Source organism: Saimiri boliviensis, chromosome 6 (genome assembly GCF_048565385.1).
Source record: "Saimiri boliviensis isolate mSaiBol1 chromosome 6, mSaiBol1.pri, whole genome shotgun sequence".
Lineage (NCBI taxonomy): Eukaryota > Metazoa > Chordata > Mammalia > Primates > Cebidae > Saimiri > Saimiri boliviensis.
The window spans coordinates 64273603-64292373 of NC_133454.1; the positions used below are offsets into that span (position 1 = coordinate 64273603).

Sequence of the window (18771 nt, forward strand, 5' to 3'; positions counted from 1 at the left end):
TGTCGACATACGACAATATCATCAGGTCAAAGATTAGTCGTTAGAAGACTAAGCCGGATCCACCTACTCAGTTTGCAGATGAGTACTGGGAGTCTTACTGAATCCTGCTATACATTTTAAAATTTTTCATGGGTACACAGTAGGCATATATATTTATGGATACAAGAGGTATTCTGATACAGGCATGCAAAGTGTAATAACAACACCAGGATAAATGGGCTATCTATCCTCTCAAGCATTTATCCTTTGTGTTGCAAACAATCCCATTATAGTCTTGTAGTTATTTTTAAATGTATATTTAAATTAATTTTGACTGTAGTCAGTCTGTTGTGCTATCAAATACCAGGTCTTATTCATTCTTTCTCTTTTTTTGTACCCATTAATCATCCCTATTCCCCTAACATTGGCTTATTTTCTGGCTTCTGGTAAGCATCCTTCTACTCTCTGTTTCCATGATTTCAATTGTTCAATTTTCAGATCCTACAAATAAGGGAGAACATGCAAAGTTTGTCTTTCTGTACTTGGCTTATTTCACTTAATATAATACATCTAGTTGTTGGATGTTGTTGCAAATGACTGAATCTCATTATATTTTTATGGCAGAATACTACCGCATTGTGTATATGTAACACATTTTCTTTATCCATTCATCTGCTGATGAACACTTAGGCTGCTTACAAATCTTGGCTATTGTGAGCAGAGATACAACAAACATGGTAGTGCAGGTATCTCTTCCATATGCGCATCTCCTTTCTTTCGGGGAAATGCTGTATTGTATAGTAGCTTTATTTTCAGTTTTTTGAGGACCCTCAAACTATTCCCCATAGTGGTTGTACTAATTTACATTTCCACCAATAAAGTGCAAGGGTTCCCTTTTTTCTACATTTGTTACTGCCTGTCTTGGATAAAAGCTATTCTAACTAAGGTGAGATGACATCTCATTGTAGTTTTAATTTGCATTTCTCTAATGATCAATGATGTTCAGCATCTTCTATATACCTATTTGCCATTTGTATGTCTTCTTTTAAGAAATGGCTATTCAGATCTTTTGCCCATTTGCTCATCAAAATATTAAATTTTTTCCTTTGAGTTTTTTGAGCTCCTTATATATTTTGCTTATTAATCTTTTGTCAGATAGGTAGTTTGCAAATATTTTCTCCCATTCTGTGGGTTGTCTCTTCACTTTACTGATGGCTTCCTTTGCTGTGCAGAAGATTTTGAACTTGATGTGATCCCATTTGTCCATGTATGCCTAAGTTGTCCATGCTTGTTAAGTGTTATTCAAGAAATCTTTCCCTTCTCTAACTGTCCTCGAGACTTTTCCCAATATTTTCTTTTAGTAGTTTTATAGTTTGAGGACTTAGATTTAAGTCTTCAATCCATTTGGACTTAATTTTTACATAAGGTGAGAGAGAGGAGTCTAGTTTCATTCTTCTGCACATGGATGCCCAGTTTTCCCAGCACCATTTATTGAAGAGACTGTTATTTCCCCAGTGTATGCTCTTGCCGCCTCTGACAAAAATTAGTTCACTGCAGGTATCCGGATTTGTTTCTGGGTTCTCTATTCTGTTCCATTGGTCCATGTGTCTGTTTTTATGCCATGCTGTAATTACAACTCTGTAATATAATTTGAAGTCAGGTAATGTGATTCCTCCAGTTTTGTTCTTTTAGCTTAGGATAGCTATGACTATTACTTAGTTCCATATAAATTTTAGGATTTTTTTTTCTATTCCTGTGAAGTATGTCATTGGTATTTTGATAGGAATTGTATTAAATCTGTAGTTTGGTTTGAATAATATGGACATTTTTAACAATATCAACTCTCCCAATTCATGAACATGGAATACCCTTTCAATTTATTTGTATTCTCTTCCATTTCTTGCATCAGTGTTTTAGTTTTCATCATAAAGATCTTGCACTTCTTTGGTTAATTCCTAGGTATTTTATTTGTAGCTATTATAAATGAGATTGCTTTCTTGATTTCTTTTTCAGATTGTTCACTGTTGATACAGAAATGTTACTGAATTTTCCATGTTGATTTTGTATTCTGCCACTTTATTGAATTTATCAGTTCAAATAGTTTTTTGATGGAGTATTTAGGATCTCCAAATATATGATTATATCATTTCAAACAAGGATGATTTGGCTTCTTCCTCTTCAATTTGAGTACTCTTTCTTTATCTTTTCTGATTGCTCTAGCCAGAACTTCCAAAGTTATATTAAAGAAGAGTGGTAAAAGTGGGCATCCTTGTCATGTTCCTGATCTTAGACAAAATATATTCAGTTTTTCCCCATTCAGTAGGATGCTAGCTATGGGTCTGTAGCATATGGCTTTTATTATGCTGAGATATGCTCCTTCTATACCCATTTTGTCAGGGGTTTTATCATGGAGGGATGCTGAATTTTCATCAAATGCTTTTTCAGCATCAATTAAAATGTTCATATGGTATTGTCCTTCATTCCATTGACATGATGTATCACATTTATTGATTTGTGTATGTTGAACTATCCTTGCATCCCTGGGATAACTCCCACTTGGTCATGATAAATGACCCTGTTAATGTGTTATTAGACTCAGTTTGCTAGTATTTTGTTGAGGATTTTTTGCATCAATATTCATCAGTGATACTGGCCTGTAGTTTTCTTTTTTTGATGTGTCATTGGTTTTGGTATCAGTGTAATAGTACTGGCTTCATAGAATCAGTTTGGAAATACTCTTTCCTCTATTTTCTGAATAGAGTAGAATTGGTATTTGTTCTTATCTGATTAAATGTTTGGTAAAAATTTAGCAGTTAAGCCACCGGGCCCTGGGCTTTTCTTTGCTGGGAGACTTTTTATTATGATTTCGATCCCATTACTTGTTATTGGTCTGTTCAAGTTTTGGTTTTCTTCATGGTTTGATCTTGGTAGGTTGAATGTGTCTAGAAGTTCATCCATTTATTTTAGATTTTCCAGCTTACTGGCATATAGTTGCTTATAATAGCCAGTAATGATCCCTTGAATTTCTGCGTTGTCAGTTGTAATGTCTCCTTTTTCATATCTGATTATTTGGGTCTTCTCTCTTTTTTTTTTCCCTTAGTCTAGCTAAATTGTTTGTCAATTTTGTTTAACTTTTCCAAAAATCAACTTTTTCTTTTTGTTAATCTTTTGTGTTTTCTTTTTTTCAATTTCACTTGTATCTGCTCTGATCTTTTATTATTGCTTTTTCTTCTATGAATTTTGGGTTTGGTTTATTCTTGCTTTTTTAATTCTTTAAAATACATTGCAAGGTTGTTTTTTTCCTTATCTTGTAGGTACTTAAATAGCTATAAATCTCCCTCTTGGTACGGCTTTTATTGTATTCCATAGGTTTTGGTATGTTGTTTTCTATAATCATTTGTTTCAAGACATTTGTCAATTTCCTTCTCAATCTCTTCATTGATTCACCATCTTTCAGGAGTATATTGTTTAATTTCTACGTGTTTTTGTAGTTTCCAAAATTCCTTGTTACTGATTTGTAATTTGAATCCATTGTGGCCAGAGATGCTTGATATCATTTCAATGTTGTTTTTTTTTTTAATACTTTTAGATTTATGTGACCTAACATATGGTCTACCCTTGAGAATGATCCACATGCTGAGGAAAAGAACGTGTATTCTGTAGCTGTTGAAATAAATGCCCTATAAATATTTATTAGGTCCTTTTGGTCTATAGTGTAGAATAAATCCTCTGTTTCTTTGATTTTCTGTCTGGAAGATCTGTGCAATGCTAAAAGTGGGATGCTGAAGTTTCCAGCTATTATTGTATTGGGCTCTATATCTCTCTTTAGCTCTAACAACATTTGCTTTACATATCTGGGTGCTCTAGTGTTCAGTGTATATACGTTTACAGTTGTTACATCTTTTTGCTGAATTGACCCCTTTATCATCACACAGTGACATTCTTTGTCTCTTCTTAATAGTTTTGGTCTTTAAATCTATTTTGTTTCATATAAGTATAGCTACTCCTGATTTCTGTTGGCATGGCATATCTTTTTCTATCCCTTTCTTTTCAGTCTCTGTGTGTCTTTACAGATGAAGTAAATTTCCTGCAGGCAACAGGCCATTGGGTCTTGTTTTTCATCCATTCACCCACTCTACATTTTTTATTTAAGAGTTTAGTCCATTTACATTTGATGTTATTATTGATAAGTTCAGACTTCCTCCAACCATTCGTTACTTGTTTACTGGTAGTTTTGTGGTCTTCTTTTCCTTCTTCCCTTCCTTCCTGTCTTCCTTTTAGTAAAGGTAATTTTCTTTGGTGGTATAATTCTTGCTTTCTACGTTTTTGGTATCCATTGTATGTTTTTGAATTTGTGTTCATCATGAGGCTTGCAAATACGTACTATCTTATGAACCATTTTAAGCTGATAACGAGTTTGCATAAACAAGCAAAAAGAAAACTAATAGACTGTATGCTTTAACTTAATCCTTTTGCTTTTTAAGTTTTTGTTGTCTCTATATCTTATTATACTGTCTACATCTTAAAAAGTTGCTCTAGTTATTAATCCTTATTGGTTCATCATTTAGTCTACTTAACAGCAGTTTACACACCATAGTATTAGGTCTTTCTGTGTGCTTACTATTACCAGTGAGTTTTGCACCTTCATATAATTTCTTATTGTTCATTAATGTCATTTTCTTTCTGACTGAAGTATTCCCTTTAGCATTTCTTATAGGACAGGTCTGGTGTTGATGAAATTCTTTAGCTTTTATTTGTCTGGGAAAGCCTTTACTTCTTCATGCTGAAGGATGTTTTCACCAGATATACTATTCTAGGGAAAATTTTTTTCCTTTAGCACTTTAAATATGTCAGGCACTCACTCACTCTCTTGGTCTGTAAGGTTTCCACTGAAAAGTCTGCTGCCAGATATATTGGAGCTCCACTGTATGTTCTTTTTTCTTATTGCTATTAATATCCTTTCTTTATCACTGACCTTTCAAAGTTATTAAATGCCTTGAGGCAGTCTTTTCTGGGTTAAATTTGTTTAGTGTTTTGTAAACTTCTTTTGTTTGGATATTGGTATCTTTCGTTTTGGGAAGTCTGTGTTACTGTTCCTCTGAATAAATTTTCTTCTGCTATCTCTTTCTCTACCTCCTCTTTAAGGCCAGTAACTTAAACATGCCCAAGTGAGACTATTTTCTAGATCTTACAGGCATGCTTCATTCTTTTTTGTGTATGTGTGCCCTTTGACTATGTTTTCAGCCTGTCTTCAAGCTCATTAATCTTTCTTCTGCTTGATGAATTCTGCTGTTAATAGACTCTGATGTTTTCTTCAGTATTTCAGTTGCATTTGTGAACTCCAGAACTTTTGCTAGGTTCTTATTTCAATCTCTTTGTTAAACTTATCTGATAGAATTCTGAATTCCTTCTCTGTGTTATCTTGAATTTCTCTGAGTTTCCTCAAAATAGATATTTTGAATTCTCTGCCACACACCTCTAGGGTTGGTCCCTAGTGCCTTATTTATTTAATTTGGTGGGGTCAAGTTTTCCTGGATGGTCTTGATGCTTATGGATGTTTGTCAGTGTCTAAGCATTCAAGAGTCAGGCACTTATTGTAGTTTTCACAGTCTGGGCTTGTTTGTAGCTGTCCTCCTTGGGGAAACTTTCCAGGTGTTCAAAAGAATTTGGGTGTTGTGATCTGCATCACAATGCAAGCTGTATCTGCACTGATTGTCTCCTGAATTCAGTAATGATATAGTTCTTGCAGATTTGTAGAGATACTGTCTTTGTGGTCTTTGAAAAAATCAGAAGCATCCTCTGGATTACCAGATTGAGACTCGTTCTCTTCTCTGTCTCCCAAACAAAGTCTCTTTCTGTGGCTGTGATGAGCCACCTGGAGCTGGGGATGGGGGGTTGGTCACTACCACTGGGAATGCACTGGGTCAAACTCAAAGCCAGCATAGCACTGGGTCTTGCCCAAAGCCCACTGTAGCTACTACCTGGCTACTGCCTGTTTGCTCAAGGACCTAGGTATGTATAATCAGCAGGGGGTAAAGTCAGCCAAGTTGTGCCCTTCCTTTCAAGGCAATGAGTTCCTCCAGGCTCTAGGCAGGACCAGAGATGTCCAGGAGCCAGGGACTGCAGTGAAAAACTTCAGAAATCTACCTGTTGTTCTACTGTATTGTGGCTAAGCTGGCACTCAAACCATAAGATGCAGTCCTTCCCATTCTTGTTTCACCTTTCCACAGGCAGAGGAGCCCTGCCCCCTGGCCACCACCACCACAGGCCCACAGGGAGTACTGCCAGGTTACCACTGATGTTCACTTAAGGCTACAAGGCTCTCCACTCAGCTTGTGGCTAATGCTGCCAGGCGTGGAATTCATCCTTCATGGCAATGGGTTCCCCTCTGGCCCAGAACAGGTACGCAAGTGCTGACCAAGAGCCAAGGCCTAGAATCAGAGTCCCCAGGAGTCTGCTTAGTGCTCTATCCCACTGTGGCCAAGCTGGTTCCTAAGATACAAGACAAAGTCCCCTTTACTTTTCCCAGCAGAAGGAGTCTTTCACCATAGCCACTGCAGCTGAGAATGGGCTGGGTTTCACTTGAAGCCAGCATATCTTAGAGTCTCACCCATGGCCCATGGCATAGTACCCAGGTATCACTGCTAGTTATTCAGGGTCCAAGAGCTTTTTAGTCAGCAGGTGATAGGGCCTGCTAAGACTGAGTCCCTCCCAGGCAGTGAGTTCCCTTCTGGCCCCATCTGTATCTAGAAACGTGGTCCAGGAGCTAGGGCCTGGAATGGGTACCTCATAACTCTCACCAGTGCTCTTTCCTATTGTGGCTGAGCTGGTATCCAAGAGGCAAGACAAAATCCTCTTTAATCTTCCTTCTACTCTTCCCAATCAGAAAGAAGCATTCTGTTTTGGAGTCACAAACTGTCCTGCCAAGGGTTGGGTGAGAGGTGGCTGAGGCACTCCCTTAGCCACTTCCTTAGCCACCCTGGCTGGTGTCTCAGTAGGTCATGGGGCCCTTGAGTCCACTGGCTCTGGGTCCAGTTCAGCATTAAGACTTGCCTAGGGATTGTAGGTCCTTGTGGCCTAGACTGCTTTTCAAATTTATTTAAGGCCCTAGAGCACTGTAGCTTGCAGTCGTGAGGCTTGTTGGAACTCAAGTGTTGACGTCAGGGAGGGAGATTCCCCTCTGTCTAGGGCTGGTCTAAATGCTCCCTCCATGGGTGGGCATCACCTGAGTTCAACCCGATTTTCCTTTCCACTGTGACAGGGCAGCACTGAGTTCAAGGCAAAGCCTCACAATCCCTATGCTCTCCCTCAAGAGAGAACACAGATTCTCTTTCTGTACCACAGGGCTACTAATGGGCAACAGGGAAGGGGTGACAAAGGAGATCTAAGACTGTCTTTCGTACCCTCTCTAGTGCTTCTGTCAGCAACAAGAAGGTAAAATCAGATACTGTGGGTGCTCACCTGATTTTTGGTTCCTATGAGGGTGTTTTTTAACGTGTGTATAGTTGTGAAATCTGGTGTTCTTGAAGGTGAAGCAATCGGTAGAGCCTTTTATTTGGCCATCTTGCTTTGCCCCTCCCCTACTATACAGTCTTGAATGAATCTAAATCTTAACAGCCCTGAACAGATGAGGACTCCTGAGGGAACTTTGCGTGCCTAGAGTAACTTATGGCCTAGACAGACCCCTAGATGGGCTACTCTACACAAGATTAGATATCTGCCATCCATTTCCTTTTCATTTTATGGAAAACACTATTTACAGATATAGTGTCTTTTTTATAGACCACAAAAGGTGACCAACCATCCTGGTTAGTCCATGACTGAGAAGTTTCCTGAGACATGGAACTTTCCGGGCTTAAACCAGTAAAAGTTTTGGGCAAAGTACAACAAAGCAGTCATCCCAGACTGTAACACAGATAAAATGAAAACAATTTGTTCTTTTCTATATCGCCTATTTAAACTTACTTGCAATCTCAATATAATGTTGATGTTATCTCTGACATGCTAGCTCTGAAACTCTGGGTAAATTACAACCTGTTGTATCTGAGATTCCTCACAGTAAAATTAAATTACATGCTCACTTTTCTACTATGGAGACATTTATAGTACAGTTGGCTAACTTCAGAAGTTTGTCACATATAATATTACTATGTTAAAATTTACAGGCTGGTATGAGTTTTATTCTCCTCTAGTTGCTAGCAGATTGTGTGTTACGAATCTTTGTTAAAGAGTGGCCATCAAATCATTTATGTTCATTTTTAAACATCTTCCGTATGAACTTTAAAATAATTTTGACAAGATTCCCAGAAAACTAACGTTTCATTTGCAATAATTTAACATTATATAATAATTTCAAAGATTTTAATTTCTATAATATTCAACATTTCTATCTGTAAAGAGCATGTCATAATTTTTCTAAATCTTTTATATCTCTCAATAGAGTTTTCTAATTTTCCTCATGAAAGGACACATTCCACATACTTCTTATTAGGAATATTGCCAGGTATTTTAATTTTCTTTTCTTTTTTTGTACAATAATATCATGCTTCAATTATGCCCTTAACTGGTAATTTTACTAGTGTGCTAGAAAACAATTTTTTCTTCAACTTTTATTTTATGTTCTGGAGTATATGTACAGGATGGTGCGGGTTTGTTACATAGGTAAATGTGTGCAATGATGGTTGCTGCACAGATCAACTTATCACCTAGATATTAAGCCTAGCATCCAGTAACTATTCTTTGTGATGTTCTTCCTCCTGCTAACCATCTCACCAGGACCACTGTGTGTTGTTCCTCCATTTGTATCCATGTGTTCTCATTGTTCAGCTCCCACTTACAAGTGAGAACATGCTGTTTGCCTTTCTGTTCCTGCCTTAGTTTGCTGAGGATAATGATTTCTAGCTCCAAACATGTCCCTGCAAAGAACATAATCTTGTTCCTTTTATGGTTGCATAGTATTCTATGGTGTATATGTACCGCATTTTTAAAATTCAGTCTATCATTGACGAGTGTTGGGGTTGATACCATGTCTTTGCTATTGTGGACAGTGTTGCAATGAATGTATGTGTGCATGTATCTTTAAAATAGAAGGATTTCTATTTGTTTGGGTGTACACCCAATAATGGGATTGCTGGGTCAGATGGTACTTCTGCTTCTAGATCTTTGAGGAATTGCCACACTGTCTTCCACAATGGAACTAATTTACATTTCCACCAACAGAGTAAAACTGTACCTTTTTCTCTGTATCCTTGCCAGCATCTGTTGTATCATGACTGTTTAATAATCGCCATTCTGACTGGCATGAGATGGTATCTCATTTTGGTTTTGATTTATATTTCTCTTACGATCAGTGATTTTTTTTGCTGCATGAATGTCTTCTTTTGAGAAGTGTCTGTTCATGCCCTCTGCCCACTTTTTAATGGGTTTTTTTCTTTTAAATTTAAGTTCCCTGTAGACTCTGGATATTAGACCTTTGTCATATGGATAGACTGCAAACATTTTCTTCCATTATGTAGGTTGCCTGTTCACTCTGATGATAGTTTCTTTTGCTGTGCAGAATCTCCTTAGTTTAATTAGATCCCATTTGCCAATGTTTGCTTTTGTTGCAATTGCTTTTGGTGTTTTTGCCATGAAATCTTTGCCCGTGCCTATGTCCTGAATGGTATTGCCTAGATTTTCTTCTAGAGTTTTTGGTTTGGAGTTTTACATTTAAATCTTTAATCCATCTTGAATTGATTTTTGTAAAAGGTGTAAGGAAGGGGTCCAGTTTCAAATTTCTGCACATGGCTAGCGAGTTATCCTAACACCATTTATTAAACAGGATATCCTTCCCTTGTTGCTTGTTTTCGTCAGGTTTGTTGAAGATCAGATGGTTGTAGGTGTGCAATGTTATTTCTGAGTTCTCTACTCTGGGAAAGTAATTTCTTGATGCATAGCTCAAATCTGATCATTTGCTAAACTCTCAATAATTTTAGAAGAATATTAGTGGATTCATTTGAATTCCATGGATATGCAACTGTGTCAAAGCAAATATGGCCATTCTAGCTTTTGTCTAATAGTAAAAGTTTCTGATTTCTGTTTCAGATTTTGGCCAGAACTTGCAAAATACATGTTAACAGGAGGCATTTATATTTTGATGCTGAATGATAAAAATAATTGTCAAATTTTATAACTGCATATGATGTATATAAAAAAGCATTCATTGAGTAACATATTTCTAAGAATGTTTCAAAGGAATGGAAAGTGAATATTAATTATAAATCACTTAGCAACAAATATGTAAGTGCCTACTATAACTTAGGAACTGCTCTAAGTCATGAGATTACAATGGGGAACAGGAGAGACAAGGTCCTTACTCTCATACAGGTTACTGATGGCAGACAATGAATGATTAAATAGCAATACTGACACAGCCAGCACTTATTTTACACTTAGTATGTGCAAGTAACTAGGTAAGTGTTCATATTTATTAATCATTCATTTCTCACAGCACACTATTAGAAACATATTAATACTATCCCCATTTTTAGATAAAGAAACTGAGGTGGAGAATGCTAAGTTAATGTGCCCACTGTCACATAAACAGGATTCTAAATCAGGGCATTTAGCATAGAACCCAACCCCTTATCCACAAAATGATACTGCCTAAAGGAAGACAACAAAGTAATGTCAAATTGCTTAAGGTAGCTAATAAAAAAAAAAACAGGGTGAAATATTAGTGACTTAAAGGAAACTACATTAAATAGAGAGGTAAGGAACAGTTTCTCTGAGGCAGTCATATCTGAGCTGGAAGACATGAGAGAGGCAGGGAGCCAGGAGGACAGTGGTGTGAAATGAGGCTCAAGCGGTATGCAAAGGCTGGCATCACAGGCCAGAATAGAGAGTTTACAAATAAACAGTTTTTCAAAACATTTAAAAACTCTGGGTTACTTTAAAAATAACCAAATATGTGCCAAAAGTGGGTATAGGTTGACTTTTGCTTTTTTTGTTTTGAAGGAGGATCTCTACCTACTGATATGGACTAATCTTCAGGATACATTAAGTCAAAAAAGCAAAGTAGAGAACAGTATACTTAGCGTAAGAAAGGAGAGAAATACATATATCATACACAAATTCACCCTCACAAATATGCATGTACACAACAGCTTATACTTGCAAAAAGAAACATTAGAAGGATAAATTAGAAACTAGTAAAAATGGATTAAAAACAACAGATGGGGAAAGGGTAAGGATAGGATGTGAAACTTCTCTGAGTATACCTTTTTATATAGCTTGACTTCTGAATCATGTTAATGTTCTTTCCACATGTTCAAAACTAAATTTAAAACATTTTAAAAAAGGACTACATACTTAGTGGGCTATAGTCTAAGGACAAAAAAAAAAAAAAAACCTGCAAAGTAATATTTAACTTCCTCTAACTCCTTTACTATTGGTTATATAATTTGGAAACAATGTTATACATATTATGGGACAAAACAAAGATTTTCCATGTGAGAGAAAATTATAAGATTATGTGAGATACAATTATAAGATCAAAAAGGTCCAGAAGAAAAAAAAAACCTGTAATGTTAACTTTGACTTGGAAACACCAACATGAACTCATGATTAAAAAACTCACAACCTTTCCTGAAGCTCTATCCACTTAAAAGACTAAGAAATAATGATGTATCAGTTGTAATGAAGATCTCTGGTCTCAGATCTAGTTTGCTAAATAACATTCCTTACTAAAACAAACCTAGACTGTAAGGCAGAAGCAGGCAAAGCACAAGACGAGAATGGAAACCTAAAGCAAGGGGATGCCTACAGCTGAGGGATCCCTGCCAAGGGTTGAGTCAGACTCTGGCTGGGCAGATCTGGGATGATCCACACATCATAAAGAATGATTATAACTGACTGTAAAAGATCAAATAAATAAAAATCCTGAGTAAGTAGTAATAGTATCCAAAAGAAAGAAAGGGGAAAAGTGACATTTTCAGCACAAATGGAGCGAGAACATTTTAAAACTGCAGCGGTAATCTGCCATATTGAACTGGGATCCTCAACAGTAGAGAAAAGAACATACTCATTTATTTTACATCGATTAGCACTTTTATAACTGGAGTTATATACTGATCAATAAACATACACCCCTTCACAATTCAGTGGTAAGTCAATGAAAACAGAGTTTTGATCCTTCAACCAAACTCTCCTACACAGTAACACCTCACTAGTCAAAAGCAGCCTGTGTGCAACTGGAGTTCCTAGGATGTTAGGTAACTAACTCTGCTTCTTAGTTTGGCAAATTTAGATCAAGAACAAGGAAATGTGGCTATCTTTTCCTGTTAGGTTAAAGAGTGTTTATTTTTCCTAAATAGTGACACAAGACCCGATTAAGTAAGAGTTTCAATAGAGCACAAAATTAAATAATGGAGGGTGTTACTGGCAACTCTGTGGCCCCATTTGGCACTCAAGGGCTCTGGGAAACTGTGCTGATACACGTGCAGCTCTGGCTTCTACCTTGAATAGCCACTTTGTGTTGTTACCTTTCCACAAAACATTACTAAGTAGATTAGAACTTTACATCTCAACTGTGAGTGTGAGTGGGAGGGGTGGATATGGTCTCCTCTTGCCAATCTATATCCCAGTCTGAGACATTGAGATAATGGATATTCATAATGGTGACTAGACATAAAGTCTTAAGTGATTCCAAAGCCTTCAAAGATTAAACTATGTTCTGCATAGTTCCAGCGTTACTGTCGATTTTTTTAATTGGAATTCTCCTCCCTGTGGCAAACAGTGAAACGTTCTGGCACACATAATTAATCAATTATTTATCAAGACAGATTAATTTCACTGCCTTGGAGATTTAATAAAAATATTCCATTTAATTATACCCAAATTTGAGGATCCAATAACATTTCCAAATATAAATCTATTCATGTTAGTTTTCTTCATTTTAAATTTTCTTCCCATTTATTAGACATTAAAGTAGCCAAAAAGAGCTTATTTTGGACATGGGCACTGATCAGAATTTCTTGCCTTCCTGTTTTGATATTACTAGTTACTACCAGTATCCAATACTGTCGATTTTATCAGATTTCTACTGAGGAAGGGAGAGTGTAGCAGGTTAAATGGTTAAGTGCTTACAAACTCACTGGCAAGCAAGGCTGTGAGGGTTAAGGTCCACCAAACATCCTGAATTAGAGATACTAAAATGGTAACAATGGTACAATGGTATTTTTACAGATAAAACATATAAAAAATAAAATGCAAAACAATACTTAGACAAAAGCAAACCATACTAGTTTGTATTCAAATTTCCTACTTGAGAGCTAAAATACAACATGGGCCACAATGCTAACTTCTTCCATGATATTTAGACATGATATATTTTATATTTGCAATCTTTTTTTAAACCGAAGACAAACCCTACCAGGCCAGTCTTTCCAGTAGTTAAAAGCCTTATTAGCAGAATGACACACAACCTAGTATCTCCAAGGTAAACCTTTATGATACCAATAACCAGTTTGTAGAGACGTACTAAAAAACATGCAGTTCATTAAGCTGTAGTGAACCTTGGCATGGAGAGGCAGGTGTGGTGTTTAATTACACCAGTGTAATACTTTCCTAGCAATTCCAACAAATTCTTTCTGTCTCATAATACTTTCTCTAAACTAAAGGTCTCGAAATTGGTTCCCAGAAATCGTCTAGACTGACGTAAAGACAAATTTGGGCTTGGATTAATTTCAGAGGGGGTATAGGAACATGGTTTGTCTCAAGATAATGGCCTCAGCATTAAGTTTATTTTATTATATACATAAAGTTTTAGGAAAGGTAGTAAATTCATAGCATCAAGCAGACAAAATTAGAATGTAGTAGTGGGAATATATAATACCTGTGCAGATTGTTCTGATTAAACCAAAGGTATAATAAAGTATAAGTGTACTGTTTAACATGTCCAGTGGATTTTTACACATCATATACAATATCGTGTCTTTTATTAGAAGTTCCCAAACATAGCTTAGATAATCATTTGGTAGAAATTTAAGTGAGGAGAATACAAACACAGGCAACTATCCTACATAATATTTAACATTCTCTTATAATCTCCCAAATTCTATCATTCTCAGTCTCTGCTGCATACTTTAAAATACTTTACGTGAAACAAGTATTAAAAGATTTGAATTTTAATTTACAATTCCATAAACTGCTTTTAAAGTATGACAAATATATCTATTCACACTAATGAATACAAAGAAAGACTTTTTTCTCTAGACAACTATCAAATCCATTTAATGAACTAAAAATGTTCTGAAAATTCTATTCTTCAATAGAAATTATAACAAATAAACTTTAAGAACTGAAAAAAAAAAGTCCTGAAATAAAACTCCTACTGTATTATACCTACTCTTAACCTGACTATTATTTAAAAGGCTACTGGCTTAATGCTTAATTAGCTTTGTATTCGCATAACTCTCTAGAGACCCGTTTCAGGACAGACTAACTGAAAAACATGACCAGAAGACATAGGCATGGAGTATGATTGTCCTAGAAAATCATGAGCTAAGGAATTGATAGAAAGTATTGGAGCCCAATTGTCAATATACTTATTTTTTAAAATTGCTCAATACTTTGACTATACAGAAATATTTAAGAGAATAATATGATAAATATCCATGTAGGATTTTTAAATCTTAACATTGTGCTACATTATTTCCTCATATTTATTTTACCTTAAGTATGACAAATATAGCTGAAGCCACTCTCTCTGCAATCCTACTCTCCTAGAAAGAACCTGTATCCAGAATTTATCATTTATCATTTCCATTCATGTCTTTCTACTGTAAATACAAGCATATGTAGTCATAAACAATATTGTCATTTTGCATGTTTTTCAAATTCAGAAATGGAATAATTTGATATCAAACTTTCTGCAAAACTGTGTATTTTGAGATTTATATATTACACTTGTGACTCAGTATATTCATTTAAGCTGTATTACAATATTCACTTGTAAGTATACACCACAACTTATATTTCCATTCTCCTGCTGTCATTCAGAGTTTACAAGTGTTTGTTCTTACAATCATGACTGTACTGTATAATCTGGCACAAGTGACAGGACTTCTCTGGCACTCATGTTTAGGAGGAAATTTGTTGGGTTGCAGAATAGGCTACTTTTCAACTACATTTCAACTTTGCTGAAATATTCCTAAAATGATTTACCAATATACACCTTAATTAGATGTATTTTTCAGTTCTTATTCTTCATATCTTTGTTCTATTTAGTTGTCAAATTTCTGAAATTATATTTCACTTTAATATGCATTTTTGAGACTGTTAATCAGAATAGGCATTGTTTTCATATGTTTCGTATGGCCATTCAGTTTTCTTCTTCAATGAAATAACTGTTCATATCCTTGACCATTTTTTAATTTTGTTGTCTTTTTCTTACTGATGAATAAGAATTCTTCACATAATCTAGAAATGAATCCTTTACATATTATAAAGACTGACTCCAAGTCTATGGCTTATCTTTTATTATATAATAATTTTAAAATGTCTTTAGGTACAGAAATCATTCTGTACTTTAAGATATTTTCCTTACAAGTTATAAACATATTGTCCTATTTCTTCTAAAACTTTTGCTTTTTCATGTTTTTAGGGAGAGATACTTTTTTCCATATGGATAACCAACTATTCTGTCACATTTGATTGAATAATTCTTTCACCACTGAATTTTAAGATAGATTGATGATGATGATGATGATGATGATGATGATGATGATGATGATGATGATGATTTGAGACAGAGTCTCACTCTGCCACCAGGCTTGAGTGCAGTGGCACAATCTCGACTCACTGCAACCTTCGCCTCCCAGGTTCAAGCAATTCTCCAGCCTCTCGAGCAGCTGGGACTACAGGTGCGCGCCACCACACCCAGCTAATTTTTGTATTTTTTAGTAGAGACGGGGTTTTACCATGTTGGCCAGGATGGTTTTGATCTCTTGACCTCTGATCCACCTGCCTCCACCTCCCAAATTTCCGGGATTACAGGCATGAGCCACCATACCCGGCCAATTGATTCTGTCTTATGTGAAAAATGCACATAGCATGTACGAGGTCTGTTTCTGAGTTTTCTCGTTTCTCTCAGTTCTCTCTCTCTCTCTCTCTCCATCAATATCTTACTTTCTTAATTTCTAAGTCTTAATAACCGGAAAGATGAGTCCCTTCATATATTATTATTTTCTAAAACTGCCTTATTTTTAGCCCTTTCCCATTTCACATAAATTTTAGAATCAGCTTGTCAAATTAGACAGAGAAAAAACATTTCTGGAATCTCACTGAAGCTGCACTGAATTATAGATTATTTTGGAGGAGGATAGACTTCTTTATGATATCGAGCCTTCTTTTCTATGAATATAATAGATCTCTCCACTTACTTAAAATTCTATTATGTCCCCCAATAAATTTTTCTAATTTCTTTTCATAAAAGTCTTATAAACTTTTGTTATGGATAGTCTTAGGAACTTAATGACTTTTTTGATATCATAAAATTCTGTTTTTTAATTACAGTTTCTAACAATTTATTATTGGTGTACAGAAATCCAATTGACATGGCCGTAAATGGTAGACTAAGGAGTCAGACCTCTGGGGTTGCAATCTTGCCTCTGTAGCTCCTAACAGTATGACTGTGGACAAATATTTAAATTATCAATACTTCATTTTCTTCATCTATGAAGACATTTAAAGTAATAATTAAGAGGACACAAACAGATGGAAAAACATTCCATGCTCATGGTTAAGAAGAATCAATATTGTGAAAATGGCCATATTGCCCAAAGTAATTTACAGATCAATGCTATCCCCATCAAACTACCAATGGCCTTCTTCACAGAACTGGAAAAAAACACCTTAAACATCATATGGAACAAAAAAAGAGCCCACATAGGCAAAATAATCCTAAACAAAAAGAACAAAACTGGAGGCATCATGCTATGTGACTTCAAACTATACTACAAGCCTACAGTAATCAAAACAGCATGGTACTGGTATCAAAACAGAGATATAGACCAATGGAACAGAACAGAGGCCTCGGAAGTTAATGCCATACATCTACAACCATCTGATCTTTGACAAACCAGTCAAAAACAAGCAATGAGGAAAGGATTCCCTGTTTAATAAATGGTGTTGCGAAAACTGGCTAGCCATGTGCAGAAAGCTGAAACTGGACCCCTTCCTTACACTTTATACAAAAATTAACTCCAGATGGATTAAAGATTTAAAAATAAGACCTAACACCATAAAACACCCTAAAAGAAAACCTAGGCAGTACCATTCAGGGCACAGGCATAGGCAAGGACTTCATGACTAAAACATCAAAAGCAATGGCAACAAAGTCAAAATAGACAAATGGGATCTAATTAACTTAAGAGATTCTGCACAGCAAAAGAAACAATCCTGAGAGTGAACCAGCAATCAACAGAATGCGAAAAAGTTTTTGCAAGCCACCCATCTGACAAAGGGCTAATATCCAGAATCTACAAAGAACTAAAACAAATATACAAGGAAAAAAAAACCCACCAAAAAGTGGGCAAAAGATATGAACAGACAGTTTTCAAAATAAGACATTTATGTGGCCAAAAAACATGAAAAAATGCTCATCATCACTGGTCATTAGAGAAATGCAAGTCAAAACCACATTGAGATACCATCTCATGCCAGTTAAAATGGTGATCATTAAAAAATCTGGAGACTACAGATGCTGGAGAGGATGTGAAGAAACAGGAACACTTTCACACTGTTGTTGGGAGTGTAAATTAGTTCATCCATTGTGGAAGACAGTGTGGCAATTCCTCAAGGATGTAGAAATAGAAATATCATTTGACCCAGCAATCCCATTACTGGGTATATACCCAAAGGATTACAAATCAACCCATTATAAAGACACATGCATATGTGTGTTCACTGTGGCACTGTTTACAATAGCAAAGACCTGAAACCACCCCAAATGCCCATCAATGATAGGCTGGATTAAAAAAATGTGGCACATATACACCATGGAATACTATGCAGCCATAAAAACAGATGAGTAATGTCCTTTGCAGGGAAACGGATAAATCTGGAAACCACCATTCTCAGCAAACTGATGCAAGAACAGAAAACCAAAAACTGCATGTTCTCACTCGTAAGTGGGTGTTGAACAATGAGAACACATGGACACAGGGAGGAGAACATCACACACTGGAGTCTGTTGAGGGGTGGGGGCCTAGGGGAGGGATAGCAGGGAGTAGGGAGGTTGGGGAGGGATAACATTAGGAGAAACACCTAATATAGGTGATGGGGGGATGGAAGCAACAAACCACCATGGAATGTGTATACCTATGTAACAATTCCGCAAGAGCTGCACATATGCCCCGGAACTTAAAGTAAAATAAAATTTAAAAATAAAAATTTTAAATAACTAATCAAAAGCATTGTTGTGAGAATTAAATGAGTTAAAATTTAATAAAGCACTTAGTGTTAGACAGAAAAACTTAAAAGAGTGCTATTGTTGTTTTTATATTATTTATCCTTTATTCAGCAACCTTACTAAAGTCTCTTATCATTTCTTAAAATTTGACTGTAGAATCATCTGGATTTATAAATCTGCAAATAACACAGATTTGATTCTTCTCTTCCAATCCTTTTAATTCTTTTTTTCTATCTTTGCTGGACCTCCAATAAATGCTTATCTTGTTCCTGGCTTTAAGTAGATTATTTCTTATGTTTCACCATTAGAATAAAATTCACTTGGGTTTTTTGGGTAGAAAC

At 35.9% G+C, this 18771-nt stretch overlaps 1 protein-coding gene across 11 annotated transcripts in view; it reads right to left on the reverse strand.

Annotated features, from left to right (window-relative positions):
• The window catches only part of ARHGAP32 (Rho GTPase activating protein 32), a 298214-nt gene that overhangs the window by 38145 nt on the left and 241298 nt on the right, over nt 1-18771 (reverse strand). The window lies entirely within an intron of this gene.